Genomic DNA, 16,002 nt, shown 5'->3' with positions numbered 1-16,002 from the left:
GTCCATCTAGGGGTGGGTCGAGTGGTAGTGGGGGAGTGCATAGAGCTATGGGGGAATGTACTAAATGGGCATTTTTCGACTATGACGTCTATTTCGGTCGAAATTCCATTGGACGCACTTTAGCACATAGTTTCTAAAATAGAGGAACCACAACAAATTGCGGGACTGATTTTTTTCCAGAGTTTTTGGGATGGTAGACATGCCAGATACCCAAACTAATGTGTAGAAGCACTACAAAAGTGGAATTTTCATAATATGTCCCCTTTAATGTTGCTGCTGTGGTTTGTCCCTTACTGGGTTATAGACGAGTATTTTATGAATGTGTATGTGTATGTGAAACAATATTATTGACCTCAGGGGCAATACCAGTACACAAATTGATCCCAACCAAGGAAGCTGGATGGTTTGACTTTTTAATGAAGATGTCCTCCGGCGAAATAATTGATAAAAGCACAAGTTTAGGATTCATAGTTTTAGATTGTTCTTTTTGTGTGTCAGTAACTTGTTTGTCTTCAGGTAACAGGCTTGTCAAAATCAATGGAGCTCAGTCTAATAAACACATTCATTCTCAACCTTCCAAACAAGAAACTTTTGTTGCGGACGTGCAGTTTCCTTTTTGTTTGAGTTTTGTGTATTTGGGTTTTTGGTGTTTGTCTTCGTCTGATCTTTGAGTTTTTCATTACCTGATTTTCAAACTTCTTTCCTTCTTTGTCTCAGAATCCTTTTATTTCACTTTCTTCTTCTTTTATTTTTCACAGCATTCGCATAATACTGAGCAAATCAGCTAAAGTTGCTAATTGTTACATTTCAGGTTTCAATGTCACTAACTCCATCAGGTTGAAGATGTTCCTCCAGTGACGGGTTCATCATCAATCAAAGTAATAGATCTGCATGAAGATGGACCCATTGCCAGTGAAGATGGGAGAGAAGTTGTAGATGAGCGCTCTCTCTTCCTCCTCCTGACTCGGGAAACGATGGTTGCTCTTCCTGGCTGGAAGGGAAGTGGGAAAGGAAGTGAACAAAAGAAAGAAAAGGACTTCAGCAGCTGCTGGTTTTTTCTTTATGTTCGGGAAAAGTTTGGAGCTTTTCTGCAACGATGACTTAAACAGAATGAAATTCAAATGAAGGAGTTACATGACGACTGTGTTACAGCCGAATACATGTAGAGAGTGAAACTCTCTGAACAATTGGGTGTGGATCTAAATAAGATCCCTGGTGTTACCTTCAGAGACGAAGAAGCTGGCAGAGTAGAAGGAGACTCTTATTGCAGCGGTGGAGTGAATCATCCCCGGTTTGTCGATCCACTCGAAGGGGCTTTTCTCCGGATGCCACTGTAATCCATAAATTGGATACCGGTAGGCTGGAAACCACCAGAGGAGGCATTACAGTCAGTATTAAACAAAGAGTTATTTCTTATCAGATGATCGTCTCTCGATCTTCGAGGACTCGTTGTGGAGTTGGTTTCATTCAAGCTGTTTTTCGACATGACACTGATTCATCTGCTCTGACCTTCGTGCTCACGGCCACTTTACATCAAACTACACTCAGATTCCCGTGTCCAGGAAGGAAAGGTACCTTCGATGGTGGAGATGAATTCTTGCTTCCCATCGTGGTTCGTCGACAGGACCTTGTAAAACTCCTGTAGCCTGGGATTCCTGTTGAAGCTCTGAAATCCAAAGAGTTAACATCAAAAATCAATCAAAAACCTTGGAAGTCAGAACTAGTTGATTATCACTCAGGCTACTTGAATTACAGATGAACATTATAAATATAGTTTATCTGTTCCAGTCCATAGAAGGTGTGGTGGCCAAGTGGTAAGACATTGGTCTAGTAAGTCAAAAATCATGGGTTCAGTCCCCATCCATGCCACTAAAAGGCACTTGTATATTTTGCATATCTTCTACACTTGCTAGATAAAGAAAGCATGTGATACTGTCAGTCCTTCTTTATTTTAGAAGAGCTGATACCACAAATTCATGAGCTGGAGAAGGTGAGATTTAAACATGTTAATTTGTTCTAAGTAAAAGGATGAAGAGACAAAAGTGGAAAACCAGTAAATGACCAGTAGGAAATACCTCGGTGGACAGACTCCACTTGTGGAAGTGGGGGCAGATGTTTTCCTTGGTCAGAGACCTCAGCACATCTTTGGGGAAACTCTGAAACAGACGGCTGGAATGGGCCACTGTAGGACGGACACAGATTTGTGGTGAGGAGGAGGATCTGTTAAATCCTGGACTCTAACATCATTGGACATTTTGACTGGAGTCAGTGAGGGATGGCCAAGGTTCCTTAAACCTAATGAGATCACGTGTGGAGTTCAATGCCACAGCTGTTGCTGCGGAAAACTTAGTAGAAAGAAAATGACTTTTATATTGATTAGAGCTGTAACAGTGAGGGTGTGTCTCATTTGGATTGGCTCCGCCCACATCCTACAACACCAAACACCATGAATGAGGAGGCTGAGGATAGAACACAATAACATTTTGAATCCAGAACTTCATCAGGATAATTTGCTCTTACAGATAATTTTCCAGCAGGATTCCTATAAAAGGAATCCCTCACTAACTGTCTCAAGTAAAACCTTCAAGATCTCCTCCAAGTAAACAAAGTGGTGGAAAGTCTTGTAGTAGAAAAACCTAGAACTCCATCAATAGAAGTGATGTAACTGAACATTATTTAAAGTATATATTATTTGAGACTTCTGTCGTCCCAGAGGACGTGTGAAGTAGATTTTGTAAGAGAAGTGAAGAAAAGAAGAACCATAAAAAGAATTCCGCATCTTCCCACAGCCTTGAAAACATGTCTCTATCAAATAATCAGTAAGGGATAACATGAGATAATTTTAAAGGGGACATATTATTAAAAAAACATACTCCCGCGAATTGTTGTGGTTCCTCTATGTAAGAAACAATACGCTAGAGTGCGTCGAATGGGAATACGACCATGATTGATATAGTCGGTCTACATGGCATAGCCCCCCCCCGTGGAGGCGGAGATCTGGTGGAGGAGGTGACCGGGTTACGTTACGAGCCATAGCACGCTCCTCAGCTCGAGGCGGCGGGTGTTACCTGGGAAGCTAGCTGAGGGGGGAGGCTAACCAGCCGGTGAGTGGGGTGAGAGGCGGAGATCTGGCCGAGAAGCAGAGCCTGTGGTCGGGGTAAGTCACAAGCCCAAGCCCCCTCCTCAGCTTGGGCCCGCTGGGTGATGTCGTCGGGGTGCTGGCTCCATGTCAGCAGCTCGCCTCTGGTGGACCTGTCGGTGTTTGTTTACGGTTAGCAGCAGGGAGCTAACGCTAGCTTGCTGTTAGTTTGAGTTTAAAGTTTCAGCACTTTCTGGAATGGCTGCTTGTGAACGTTTTTACAGCAGTATTGCATATGGAACCCCGGCTGGGAAGCATCAGACTGGGAGGTGGGGGAGTGGAGGAATAATGCTCTTGGAGTCGTAGCTTGTGTGTGTGTGTTTCATCCCGGTTTTCTATTTATAGAAAACAATGCACTCGGACGCCAACCCGAGTCGTTTGCTTCTGTGTGTGTCACCCAGTTGAAACAGCAGGTATAACTTAAAACAGCTGTTTGTGGAGCTTTGTTAGAAAAAATGATGTAAACTATTGCATGTTTGCTATGTGGCAGGAGGTCGGCATATCCGAGTTACCCTGAACGCAGCACAGCGATGTTGTTAGCAGCTGAACGAAGCATCCCGCAGCTAAGCCTCCACTGCTTGCTCGGCTTCATGTCCGCACACGGACCGTCTTTTTTTAACAACCTTAAATATGCTAAGGGGAGATTTAAGATGTGAAACTGGATGTGTATGGCTCAGAATATATGTCCTGTATGAATAAAAAAAAAGTATATTTATAGTGTATACACACATATCTAATGCATGTATTTAAATAATGTACACCTTTTGTCAGGTTCTGTCATTTTAGTTTGTTGAGTTCAGTCTCTTTGTGTTTTCTGTTTCCTGTTTTATTTTGTAGTCTCAACAGTGCTGGGTTTCAGGCGGTTTCCTTTTCTTAGAAATTATTTAGCCTGCTTTAGAAACGATCCTTTCACAGGGCACAGATGAAGCTGGGGTACAAGAAAAGATACTTCAAGTTTATACAAGTTAAGAAATAAATTATTTTTTCCCCCCGAATATTCTATAATTTATTGCAAGCAAATGCACAATAAAGTCCCAGGACAAGTAGTGTGAGGGGGAATCCATTGCGTTTCGCGGCCCCTTATATTTTGAATTGCACACCAAACCCGCGAACCATTTCCTGAATCAGTGACGTGCTCGGCCGGTTCGCGAGGCTTCGAACGTCATCACATACGTCATCGACACACGCCTCGATACGCGCTTCACAAAATTCATCCTGAATTACTCGACACACGCTTCGACGCCTCGACACGGGAGGACACATCACTACATGATGCTCTCCTTATCTGCGTTCCTGCCCTGTCCTGATATCCTGTGGTGTAAGCTTCCTTTCGTTTTGTTAATTTAAATGTGTAATTTTGTATTAAATACACTTTTTGTTATATACCTCTGCTCCTGGGTCCATCTCCTTTCCACAAACCGTGACACCTTTAACAGAAGGTGTAGTAGTTTGACAATTGTAGCTTCCATGAAGAAAACAACAAACAGATACAGAAATATATGTGTAAGACAGTGACTCAAAATATGCTAAGGGGAGATTTAAGATGTGTATGTGTGTGTCGGGGGCAGGGTGGTGAGGGGTTGTTGGTGAGAGGGGGGGCGGGGCACTCAAAACAGGTCAATCTGAGGAAGGCTGTTTTAGAAAGGGTAAAAAGGTGCTGTTTTAAATAATCCTTGTGTAATTTTGACCAAAAAATGTTACAGACATTTCATTAAGACCCCAAGGAGCCATATCAACTGTGGTGAAATGGGCATAATATGTCCCCTTTTGTTCTATTCTAAAGGTCATGGATTAAATTCTCATCCATGGCTTTAACTTGTGTTTAGCTCAAATTAGAACTGTCCATATCATCCCTCATATTACATACAAGTGAAAAGTCTGATAACCGGAAACCCTTCATGATGTGAAGTCGCTCAAAGAGAGCAGAGGACAGGGAACATTACTTGGTGTGAGGTCGAGCGGCAAAGCCACACCCTTGGTGTCAGTGAGCGAGAGCAGTCGTTCCTTCGCTGTAATACAGTCAGCATCTGAAAGCCCATACAAATTCCCAAGATGGGGAAGTAGTCCGAGGCATCGTTGGCCTACAGGAGGAGAGAGGGAGGAGAGAGGGAGAGGAAGATGAGTGGAGTGACATTTAAAACCATTTCATTCATGTGACTGAGGCATGGTCGTTGATGAGGAGCGACATCCTCAGACCCACGAACAAAGTCCTGAAAGGCTTGAATTACTGGGATGTCCTCTGAAACGCTGATGGAATGAGGAAGTGGATTTTGTAGCAGAGAATGCTGCCCAAAGGGAAATTCATTTACTGTGTGGATTATCAGGTTACAAGTTTGTCGAACAAATGTGACAGAATACATGGGAAAAGAATGAGAGCTCTAAGTATGCAATGCAAGAAACAAAGGAAAAGCTAAATGTAATGTTTGCAAATGTTTTTTGTGAAACCAAAGTTACAAGTATTTGCTCACCACTCCCATCCATCCTTCCTGTGTAATCATTTGGGGGAGGGATTTACATTGGAGCCATGACGCCAAACACAAAACCTGTTTTAATGCTGCAATACATGTTTGAACGTGAGTTGTCTGACTGAACTGGGTTGAGGCTCTGATTGGAATCCTCACCCCAAAGGAAGGAAGTCACTTCATCTGGAGTCAAATCAGTTAAACAGGTTTGATTGGTTTACCCTCAGAGCCAAGTTGAACATTATACCGGCGGCTCGACTGTAGGGCGACTCCAGCAGATTGGAAGATCCTCCCGGCAGCACAAACCTGCAGGGAGACCGGGTTCCACATTTATCCTGAACAGATCCTCAGCAGATGATGTCACTCAGAGACACTTCACATGTGTCTAAACACAATTCATGTAGATTTCACATGAGACATAACAATGAGGAGCATCTACAGACATACAGAGAGCAGAGAAGTGGTTAACTCAGCCGTTAATTGAGTTGAATATTGTTGTATATTCTTCTTGTGGAAAAACTAATTAATGCCAAAAAACAATTTACCATCAAAGACAATTCAAATCATAAAGAATCAATATGGATTTGAAGCATCAGCTGTAAGAAGGTTTGGAATCTCAACATGTAGAAGAAACTCAGGACATACAGGTGTTTCAAAACACTTCACCCAATCAGCAGAACACCTCAGATCCTTTGCTAAATGAAACAATCTTGTAAAAACTATACATAAATTTATCAAAACCATATTTTGTTACCATATGAAACATACACGTTTCATATGACTTAATTCTGTTTGAGCCAGTAACACACTGCTGTTGCTAACCTTAAACACTTTTAGCAATTCTACTTCTCAGTGATTAGAGAACTGTACGTGAAGAACACTGAGAAAGTGCATATATACAATAAATTCACTCAACACTACATAACACCAACGCCGCAGACTGATTTATTTCAAATGTATTTTTCTCCATGTACCCAAATCACTATGCACCTCTACCTACACCTCAGCCTCTACCTCTGGCATGGCCTCCGCCTCTTCCTCGTCCTTGTCCTCTTCCTCTACCTCAACCTTGGCCTCTTCCTCTTCCTCTACCTCGGCCTCTACCTCTGGCAGGCCCTCCACCTCTTCCTCGTCCTCTTCCTCTACCTACACCTCGTCCTTGTCCTCTTCCTCTACCTCCACCTCGGCCTCTTCCTCTTCCTCTACCTCCACCTCGGCCTCTTCCTCTTCCTCTACCTTCACCTCGGCCTCTTACTCTTCCTCTACCTACACCTCAGCCTCTACCTCTGGCACGGCTTCCGCCTCCGCCTCTACCTCGTCCTTGACCTCTTCCTCTACCTCAACCTTGGCCTCTTCCTCTTCCTCTACCTACACCTCGGCCTCTACCTCTGGCAGGCCCTCCACCTCTTCCTCGTCCTCTTCCTATACCTACAACTCATCCTTGTCCTCTTCCTCTACCTCCACCTCGGCCTCGTCCTCTTCCTCTACCTTCACCTCGGCCTCTTCCTCTTCCTCTACCTCCACCTTGACCTCAACCTCTTCCTTGTCCTCTTCCTCTACCTCCACCTCGGCCTCTTCCTCGTCCTCTACCTTCACCTCGGCCTCTTCCTCTTCCTCTTCCTCTTCCTCTACCTCCACCTCGGCCTCTTCCTCTTCCTCTACCTACACCTCAGCCTCTACCTCTGGCACGGCCTCCGCCTCTTCCTCGTCCTTGTCCTCTTCCTCTACCTACACCTCGGCCTCTACCTCTGGCACCGCCTCGGCCTCTTCCTCTTCCTCGTCCTCTTCCTCTACCTACACCTCATCCTTGTCCTCTTGCTCTACCTCCACCTCTGCCTCTTCCTCTTCCTCTACCTCCACCTCGGCCTACCTCTGGCACGGCCTCGGCCTCTTCCTCTGCCTCTTCCTCTTCCTCTACCTCCACCTCGGCCTCTTTCTCTACCTACACCTCGGCCTCTACCTCTGGCACGGCCTCCGCCTCCTTCTCCTTCTCCTCCTCTGTCGATTCCCTCTCTCACCCTCAGTCTTTCAATTAATCAATCATGTGTTTGTGCATCCGATGGCTGTGTTGAACGAATTGGCTGATGTGGTGGGGGGGGGGGGGGGGTAGCTTTGGAATTGCAAGGAAGTAACATCATCATATACTTCTGTGTCTAATGTATACAAGTAGCCTGACGTTGTCAGACTCACAATTCTAGTCAGAATGTGAGTCTGAGACCGCTCCATTGGGCTGTGATTATGGGGCGTGTTTCAATTGACCAGGAAATAAAATTCCTCTTTGCTCAATTGGATAGACCTACAACCAATCAGAGCAACGTAGTATGTGACGAATGTTAAGCAACGCATTGTGAGTTATTTACTAACGCCGGGTTCACACCGGACGCTGAAGCGCAGCGCCAAGCCTTAAATAACAGCTGGCTCCCATCCACTCCCATGTTAAAACTTTGTGCCGGTCACACCGGAGGCTGAAGCACCGCGCTGCGCCAAGGCTGCCTCGCTCCGTGCAGCGATCGTTTCGGCGTCGAGTCTATTTTTTTGCGCTTGACGCGACTGTATCACACCAGGAAACACACTGGACAATTTTAAACGATATTGATGACATATTTTAGATGATATAAATGATCAAATATGCATCCCATGAAGTCCCTTTCTGTTGTCCTGAGTTTTAATTTGACCAATGACATTATTAAATGCCCCCCTCTGCCCATCCACTACAGCCACACAAGCAGTGATACAGATAAAAAGAGAGAGGGGGGGGGGGCTACGTATTCTCCACATAGGCTTGAGTGGAGAATACGTAATTTACCCCCGACACCCGACATGTAACGGAGCAAACAGCGAAGTTCTTCAACATGGATGACATTAAATTAATAATCGAAGTGGAGAAGTACAGTGAGTTGTATGACCCTCGGAACATGTTGTATAAAGACAACACCAAGGAGGACACATGTTGGGACGCTGTTGCTTAATGTTGGAGCAACAAGTAAGTATATGCTTTTAATCTACTGGATCAACGGGTGATATTATTAGCGCTGCCCGGCGGTTCAGCGTCGCTTCAGTGTCCGGTTAATCCCTAAGCGCCGGCTCGATAGGGATTAGCGCGGTGCTTTGGCGTCGCCTCCACGTTCTCTGTTCCTCTTTCAAAATGATTGCGCTGTTGATGTCTTCTAAAACCGACTCAATGGCAGCATCTACACATCTGAGCTCTCCAGCGGCAGGCATGTTTGTTGAAAACGAATTCAACCCAAGGGCACTTTGATGACGTGGTTGATTAGGTTACCATCATCTGTCCATCATCGTATAAAGCCCGCCCTGACAATCTGATTGGCCCGGTCGGGCATAATTTCTCCTCAATGGAGCGACTCCAGACGAACTTCCCGACCTAAAATGTTGTGGGCGGTGCTAAATTCGTCTGGCATCCAGGCTAGTATACAAGTGTGTCTCAGATCACTCTGTGTATTGTTTTGTAAAAAGTGCGAAGCTGACATTGTGCTTACCGTGGTGTAAATCTGGTCCCATGTTTGCTCCTTGAGTTTCAGGTTTTGATAATTGTGAAATACTTCCGGTTCATTGTTTGTGCAACCGAAAAAATCCGTACAACCCAACCCACAGCAAATTACACACCACGACTAACAGGTATGGGAGCCAGGGAGAGGCCACAGCTCAACCTCAGAAACAGTCAGGGAGTTTAACTCTTTAAGTATTTATCTAGAAGGATTCCTATAAAGGCAATCCCAACTGATTATTTGTGACAAATTCAATACAAACTAATATAGATGAAGAATATAGGAAAATACAACTCAGGTATGAGAACAAAATGAGGTTAATTTGGATAAGTACTCAAACCAAGCCCTGTGCTTATAATACACCACAAAATATGAGGTTATCAGGCTAACTTCAGGTTTAACATCAGATATGAAGACAGTTCTCTTTTTACTGATATTAATCCTGGTGTTGTTAATGCCTAATCAATATCTGGCTCAAAATAAATTATCCTCACCCTCACATTTAAATTGGGCATCCACAATTCAACAATTCGTTTTTTTGTAATTCACATGTTGTGTTAATGCAATTTAATTGTTTAAAAGAGGAGGAAATGGAAAAATAATTCAGTTGAAATCTGAATCTCAGGAACAAGCCATGAAAATTAACTCTCCGGCAAAGAGTGAAGTCATGAGTCTGATTCTTCTTGAGTTGTTCTACCTGACAGGTACGACCCTGGCCCCGGCTGCCTCCAGGTATTTCACATAGCAAGCAGGGATGTAGGAATACCCCTTTGTAGCTTGACTGTCTTTACTGGATTCATCTGCCAACACCCCTACAGAGGACAGGAGACAGTTAACGCACATACACAACTATCACAGAGAGAGAGAGAGAGAGAGAGAGACTGACGCAACAGCTTTTTCTAAGATTTTGGAAATGAAGTCTGGTTTGATAAGGGGCTATAACTGCCTCTGGATCAAGAGTGAGGTTTAATTACAGCTGCCAAACCGACACACAGACAAAATGAAGCCGAGTCTTACAGATGATGGGTCGGCTGTTTAGCGGCTGGTTCATTGCTCCTCACCAGAGGGAAACACGAAGAGCCGCAAGCAGAGCTGCCGTGGGACAGAATCTGGGAAGAGGGAGGTGCTGCCAGTATGACATGACTGTGGTGACTGGGCGATCACGACAGGTGTGACCTTGACTGCACAACGATGCGTCTTGATGCATTCCAGAATAATTATTAATATTGTATAGACTGCCACTCGGTCATGGAGGGAACGAGTAGGAACAGGTTTTACTATTTAAGTAGCTCATGGTTTTGGAACACCTGCTGCAGGAACTCATTAGTCATCACCATGAACTAACCCTATCACAATAAAAGTTTATTTTACCAGTTAATGTTGCTGCTGTGGTTTGTCCCTTACTGGGTTATAGACGAGTTTGAGTATTTTATGAATGTGTTTGTGTATGTGAAACAATATTATTGACCTCAGGGGCAATACCAGTACAGAAATTGATCCCAACCAAGGAAGCTGGATGGTTTGACTTTTAAGTGATGATGTCCTCCGGCAAAATAATTGATAAAAGGACAAGTTTAGGATTCATAGTTTTAGATTGTTCTTTTTCCTTCTTTGTCTCAGAATCCTTTTATTTCACTTTCTTCTTCTTTTATTTTTCACAGCATTCACATAATACTGAGCAAATCAGCTAAAGTTGCTAATTGTTACATTTCAGGTTTCAATGTCACTGACTCCATCAGGTTGAAGATGTTCCTCCAGTGACGGGTTCCGCATCAATCAAAGTAATAGATCAGCATGAAGATGGACCCATTGCCAGTGAAGATGGGAGAGAAGTTGTAGATGAGCGCTCTCTCTTCCTCCTCCTGACTCGGGAAACGATGGTTGCTCTTCCTGGCTGGAAGGGAAGTGGGAAAGGAAGTGAACAAAAGAAAGAAAAGGACTTCAGCAGCTGCTGGTTTTTTCTTTATGTTCGGGAAAAGTTTGGAGCTTTTCTGCAACGATGACTTAAACAGAATGAAATTCAAATGAAGGAGTTACATGACGACTGTGTTACAGCCGAATACATGTAGAGGGTGAAACTCTCTGAACAATTGGGTGTGGATCTAAATGAGATCCCTGGTGTTACCTTCAGAGACGAAGAAGCTGGCAGAGTAGAAGGAGACTCTTATTGCAGCAGTGGAGTGAATCATCCCCGGTTTGTCGATCCACTCGAAGGGGGTTTTCTCCGGATGCCACTGTAATCCATAAATTGGATACTGGTAGGCTGGAAACCACCAGAGGAGGCATTACAGTCAGTATTAAACTAAGAGTTATTTCTTATCAGATGATCGTCTCTCGATCTTCTAGGACTCGTTGTGGAGTTGGTTTCATTCGAGCTGTTTTTCGACATGACACTGATTCATCTGCTCTGACCTTCGTGCTCACGGTCACTTTACATCAAACTACACTCAGATTCCCGTGTCCAGGAAGGAAAGGTACCTTCGATGGTGGAGATGAATTCTTGCTTCCCATCTTGGTTCGTCGACAGGACCTTGTAAAACTCCTGTAGCCTGGGATTCCTGTTGAAGCTCTGAAATCCAAAGAGTTAACATCAAAAACCTTGGACGTCAGAACTAGAAGATTATCACTCAGGCTACTTGAATTACAGATGAACATTATAAATATAGTTTATCTGTTCCAGGCCATAGAAGGTGTGGTGGCCAAGTGGTAAGGCATTGGTCTAGTAAGTCAAAGATCATGGGTTCAGTCCCCATCTATGCCACTAAAAGGCACTTGTATATTCTGCATATCTTCTACACTTGCTAGGTAAAGAAAGTATGTCATACTATCAGTCCTTCTTTATTTTGGAAGAGCTGATACCACAAATTCATGAGCTGGAGAAGAAGAGATTTAAACATGTTAATTTGTTCTAAGTAAAAGGATGAAGAGACAAAAGTGGAAAACCAGTAAATGACCAGTAGGAAATACCTCGGTGGACAGACTCCACTTGTGGAAGTGGGGGCAGATGTTTTCCTCGGTCAGAGACCTCAGCACAACTTTGGTGAAACTCTGAAACAGACGGCTGGAATGGGCCACTGTAGGACGGACACAGATTTGTGGTGAGGAGGAGGATCTGTTAAATCCTGGACTCTAACATCATTGGACATTTTGACTGGAGTCAGTGAGGGACGGCCAAGGTTCCTTCAACCTAATGAGATCACGTGTGGAGTTCAATGTCCTAGCTGTTGCTGCGGAAAACTTAGTAGAAAGAAAATAACTTTTATATTGATTAGAGCTGTAAGAGTGAGGGTGTGTCTCACTACCTGTCTCAAGTAAAACCTCAAGATCTCCTCCAAGGAAATTAATTGGTGGAAAGTCTTGTAGTAGAAGAACCTTAAACTCTATTAATAGAAAGTATATGACTGAACACTACTTAAGGTATTTGTTGTGTGAGATGTTGAGACTTCTAAGTATGTTTTAACTACTATTGAGCTTTTCCTGGGTTCAGTCTTTCAAACCCGATTGATGCTGGACCTGAGTATCAATATAGATTTGTACACACTGTATGTAAATGTACACAGAAATTTAAAACCCATGGGTATAGTGGCCAAGTGGAAAGTTGTTGCTCCTGTGAACCAAACATTATGTGTTCAATCCCCATCGTCCCTTTAAATTAGATCATTTTAGAGGATAACTGTTCATTTCATTCAACATTTTAGACGTATGTCGTCCAAGAGGACGTGTGAAGTAGATTTTTTAAGAGAAGTGAAGAAAAGAAGAACCATAAAAAGAATTCCACATCTTCCCACAGCCTTTAAAACATGTTTACATCATATAATCAGAAAGAGAAAAGATGAGGCCATTTTAAAACATGTTTAACTAACAGGGGAACTGTCCAAGGTTCTATTCTGAAGGTCATGGGTTCAATTCTCATCCATGGCTTTAACTTGTGTTCAGCTCAAATTAGAGCTGTCGATATCATCCCTCATAATATAACTTACAAGTGAAAAGTAGAGTAGAGGAAAACAGAAGAACCCTTCATGATGTGAGGTCGCTCAAAGAGAGCAGAGGACAGGGAACATTACTTGGTTTGAGATCGAGCGGCAGAGCCACACCCGTGGTGTCAGTGAGCGAGAGCAGGTGTTCCTTCGCTGTTAATACAGTCAGCATCTCGAAGCCCAGACAAGTTCCCAAGATGGGGAAGTAGTCCGAGGCATCGTTGGCCTGCAGGGGGAGAGAGGGAGGAGAGAGAGAGGAGAGAGGGAGGAGAGAGGGAGGAGAGAGGGAGGTGAAGATGATGGAGGTGGAGCGACATTTAAAACCCTTCATGGTGATTTGATGCTTGCAGTTTTATCCATTATTTATCAAGTTCTTTTTAACTTCAATCTCACACTGTTCAACATATTCACCAAGGGATCTTCCCACTGCAGCAACATTCTTACAATGTTCCTAAGACCAGAGTCATTAGTCAAACAAATGTGACAGAATACACAGGAAAAGAATGAGAGCTCTAAGTTTGCAATGAAAGAAAAAGAGGAAAAGCTCAATGCAGATTTGTATTGCAATAGCAAGGACTGACTGATGATAACTGGGTTGAGGCTCTGATTGGAATCTTCACCGCAAAGGAAGGAAGTCACTTCATCTGGAGTCAAATCAGTTCAACAGGTTTGATTGGTTTACCCTCAGAGCCAAGTTGAACATTATACCGGCGGCTCGACTGTAGGGCGACTCCAGCAGATCGGAAGATCCTCCCGGCAGCACAAACCTGCAGGGAGACCGGGTTCCACATTTATCCTGAACAGATCCTTAGCAGATGATGTCACTCAGAGACACTTCACATGTGTCTAAACACAATTCATGTAGATTTCACATGAGACATAACAATGAGGAGCATCTACAGACATACAGAGAGCAGAGCAGTGGTTAACTCACCCGTTTATTGAGTTGAATATCTTGGTATATTCTTCTTCCGAGAGATTTAATCTGATGGAGAAAAAATATGTTTAAACATTTAAACTGGTCGTCTACATCACAACAATTTGTTTTTGTTGTAATTCACTTGTTGTGTTAAAGCAAATGATTTGTTTAAAAGAGGAGGAAACAGAAAAAGAATGCAGTTGAAATCTGAATCTCAGGAACAAGCCATAAAAATGAACTCTCCGGCAAAGAGTGAAGTCATGAGTCTGATTCTTCTTGAGTTGTTCTACCTGATAGGTACGACTCTGGCCCCGGCTGCCTCCAGGTATTTCACATAGCAAGCAGGGATGTAGGAATACCCCTTTGTAGCCTGACTGTCTTTACTGGATTCATCTGCCAACACCCCTACAGAGGACAGGAGACAGTTAACATACATACACAACTATCAGAGAGAGAGAGAGCGAGAGAGAGAGCGAGAGAAAGCTTTTTCTAGGACTTTAGAAATGAAGGGCAGGTTTAATATTGGTCTATAATTAGCTATGGCTAAAGAGTGAGGTTTAATTACAGCTTTTCCAGCTAGAGTCATATGCAGGGATCTGTTTACCAACAAATATTTAGGTGGAAATAAAAACCTTCTACTTCCAACTTCTATTACTCTATGCCAATAGCATCTACTGTGATTCTGACGGTTAACCCTAACCCTTGTTTTATTTACATTATGTTGTGTTTACTGTGTTGTTTATTGTTGTGACTGAAATCTTCAATCAAACTGGCATAAGAATTTCCTATTGGATGAATTTATTTAAACTGGTTAAAAACAGATTCCTTTCATGTGTGTGTGTGTGTGTTTGTGTGCGTGTGTGTTTGTGTTAGTGTGTGAGGATAAAAATAAGAGAAATCCCATGACCCAAAATGATACAATCTGCATTGAGTTTAGTGGTAAATTGAATTAGGATATACTAGTAAGATAATAACTCAAACACTCACCTTCTCTGGAACCTTCTCCTTGATAAATTACATAAGAACCAACAGAATCCACCACTGCTCCCTGCACGGACACCGACACACAGACGCACATGAAGCCGAGTCTTACCGATGATGGGTCGGCTGTTGAGTGGTTGGTCCATCGCTCCGCACCAGAGAGAATCTCTGCAGCACAAGAAAGAAGAGCCACCACAGCTGGAACAGGATCTGGGAGGTGGGAGGTTCTGCCTGTCGTTCATGACTGTGGTGACTGGGTGCTCACGAGAGGTGTGACCTTCCACGCTAGCCTTCACTCACCTCGCGACTCCTTGATGATTCAGATTTGAATGCACAACGATGCGTCTTGATGCTTTTCTGAATTATTTTTATTGAAATTATTAATATTATTGATATTACAAGTGTACTGTAAGTTATCAAATAAGTTTTTCATATTAATAATCAGACTACAACAGTAAGTCTCTGACTCTGGTCAGTGCTTTCCACGCTGATTTCACATTCAATCACTTTAGACTCTGATTACAGCCTTTTCTGTATCAAGGTGGCCCCCCTGCCCCCCCGGGCCCCCCTGAGTAGCAGCACTGCCCTGAGGCAGAGTTAGTGCAGGAAACTCTAGTTTATCTAGTTCTTAAGAGCAGAAGTATTTTCTCCTGTTCTTTAGACTGTCAGTCAGGGGAGGACGGACCGAGTAGGAACATGTTTTACTTTTAAACTAGCTCATGATTTAGAACCACCTGCTGCACCAACTCATTGGTCATCACCATGAACTAACCCTATCACAATAAAAGTTTATTTTACCAGTTAATGTTGTTGTCCCTTACTTATCAACAAAATTTACCCCAGGGGCATTACGAGAACAGAAATTCATCCCAGCCAATGAACCTGGATGGTTTGACTTTTTTATTGATGTCATGATGATATCGTGACATCAATAAAACGTCATGCTACAAGAGCTCATCCAGTATGCACCTGAGGTAACGTTGTTATATGGATGTGGAGACAATTGTACCTGACAGGC

General features: G+C 43.4%; 2 non-coding genes and 1 pseudogene across 2 annotated transcripts; 2 read left to right on the top strand and 1 right to left on the bottom strand.

Annotated features, from left to right (window-relative positions):
• Window positions 1-546: 546 nt before the first annotated feature.
• LOC133964452 (gamma-glutamyl hydrolase-like) lies at window positions 547-15,130 on the bottom strand (annotated as a pseudogene).
• LOC133974928 (U7 small nuclear RNA) lies at window positions 9,284-9,339 on the top strand. The gene has a single exon (XR_009924719.1). It is a non-coding gene; the product is annotated as a U7 small nuclear RNA (small nuclear RNA).
• trnat-agu (transfer RNA threonine (anticodon AGU)) lies at window positions 11,797-11,868 on the top strand. Its single transcript has one exon. It is a non-coding gene; the product is annotated as a tRNA-Thr (tRNA).
• Window positions 15,131-16,002: the final 872 nt, after the last annotated feature.

This window comes from Platichthys flesus, chromosome 2 (assembly GCF_949316205.1).
Source record: "Platichthys flesus chromosome 2, fPlaFle2.1, whole genome shotgun sequence".
NCBI lineage: Eukaryota > Metazoa > Chordata > Actinopteri > Pleuronectiformes > Pleuronectidae > Platichthys > Platichthys flesus.
This window is presented reverse-complemented; position numbering and strand designations above follow the sequence as displayed.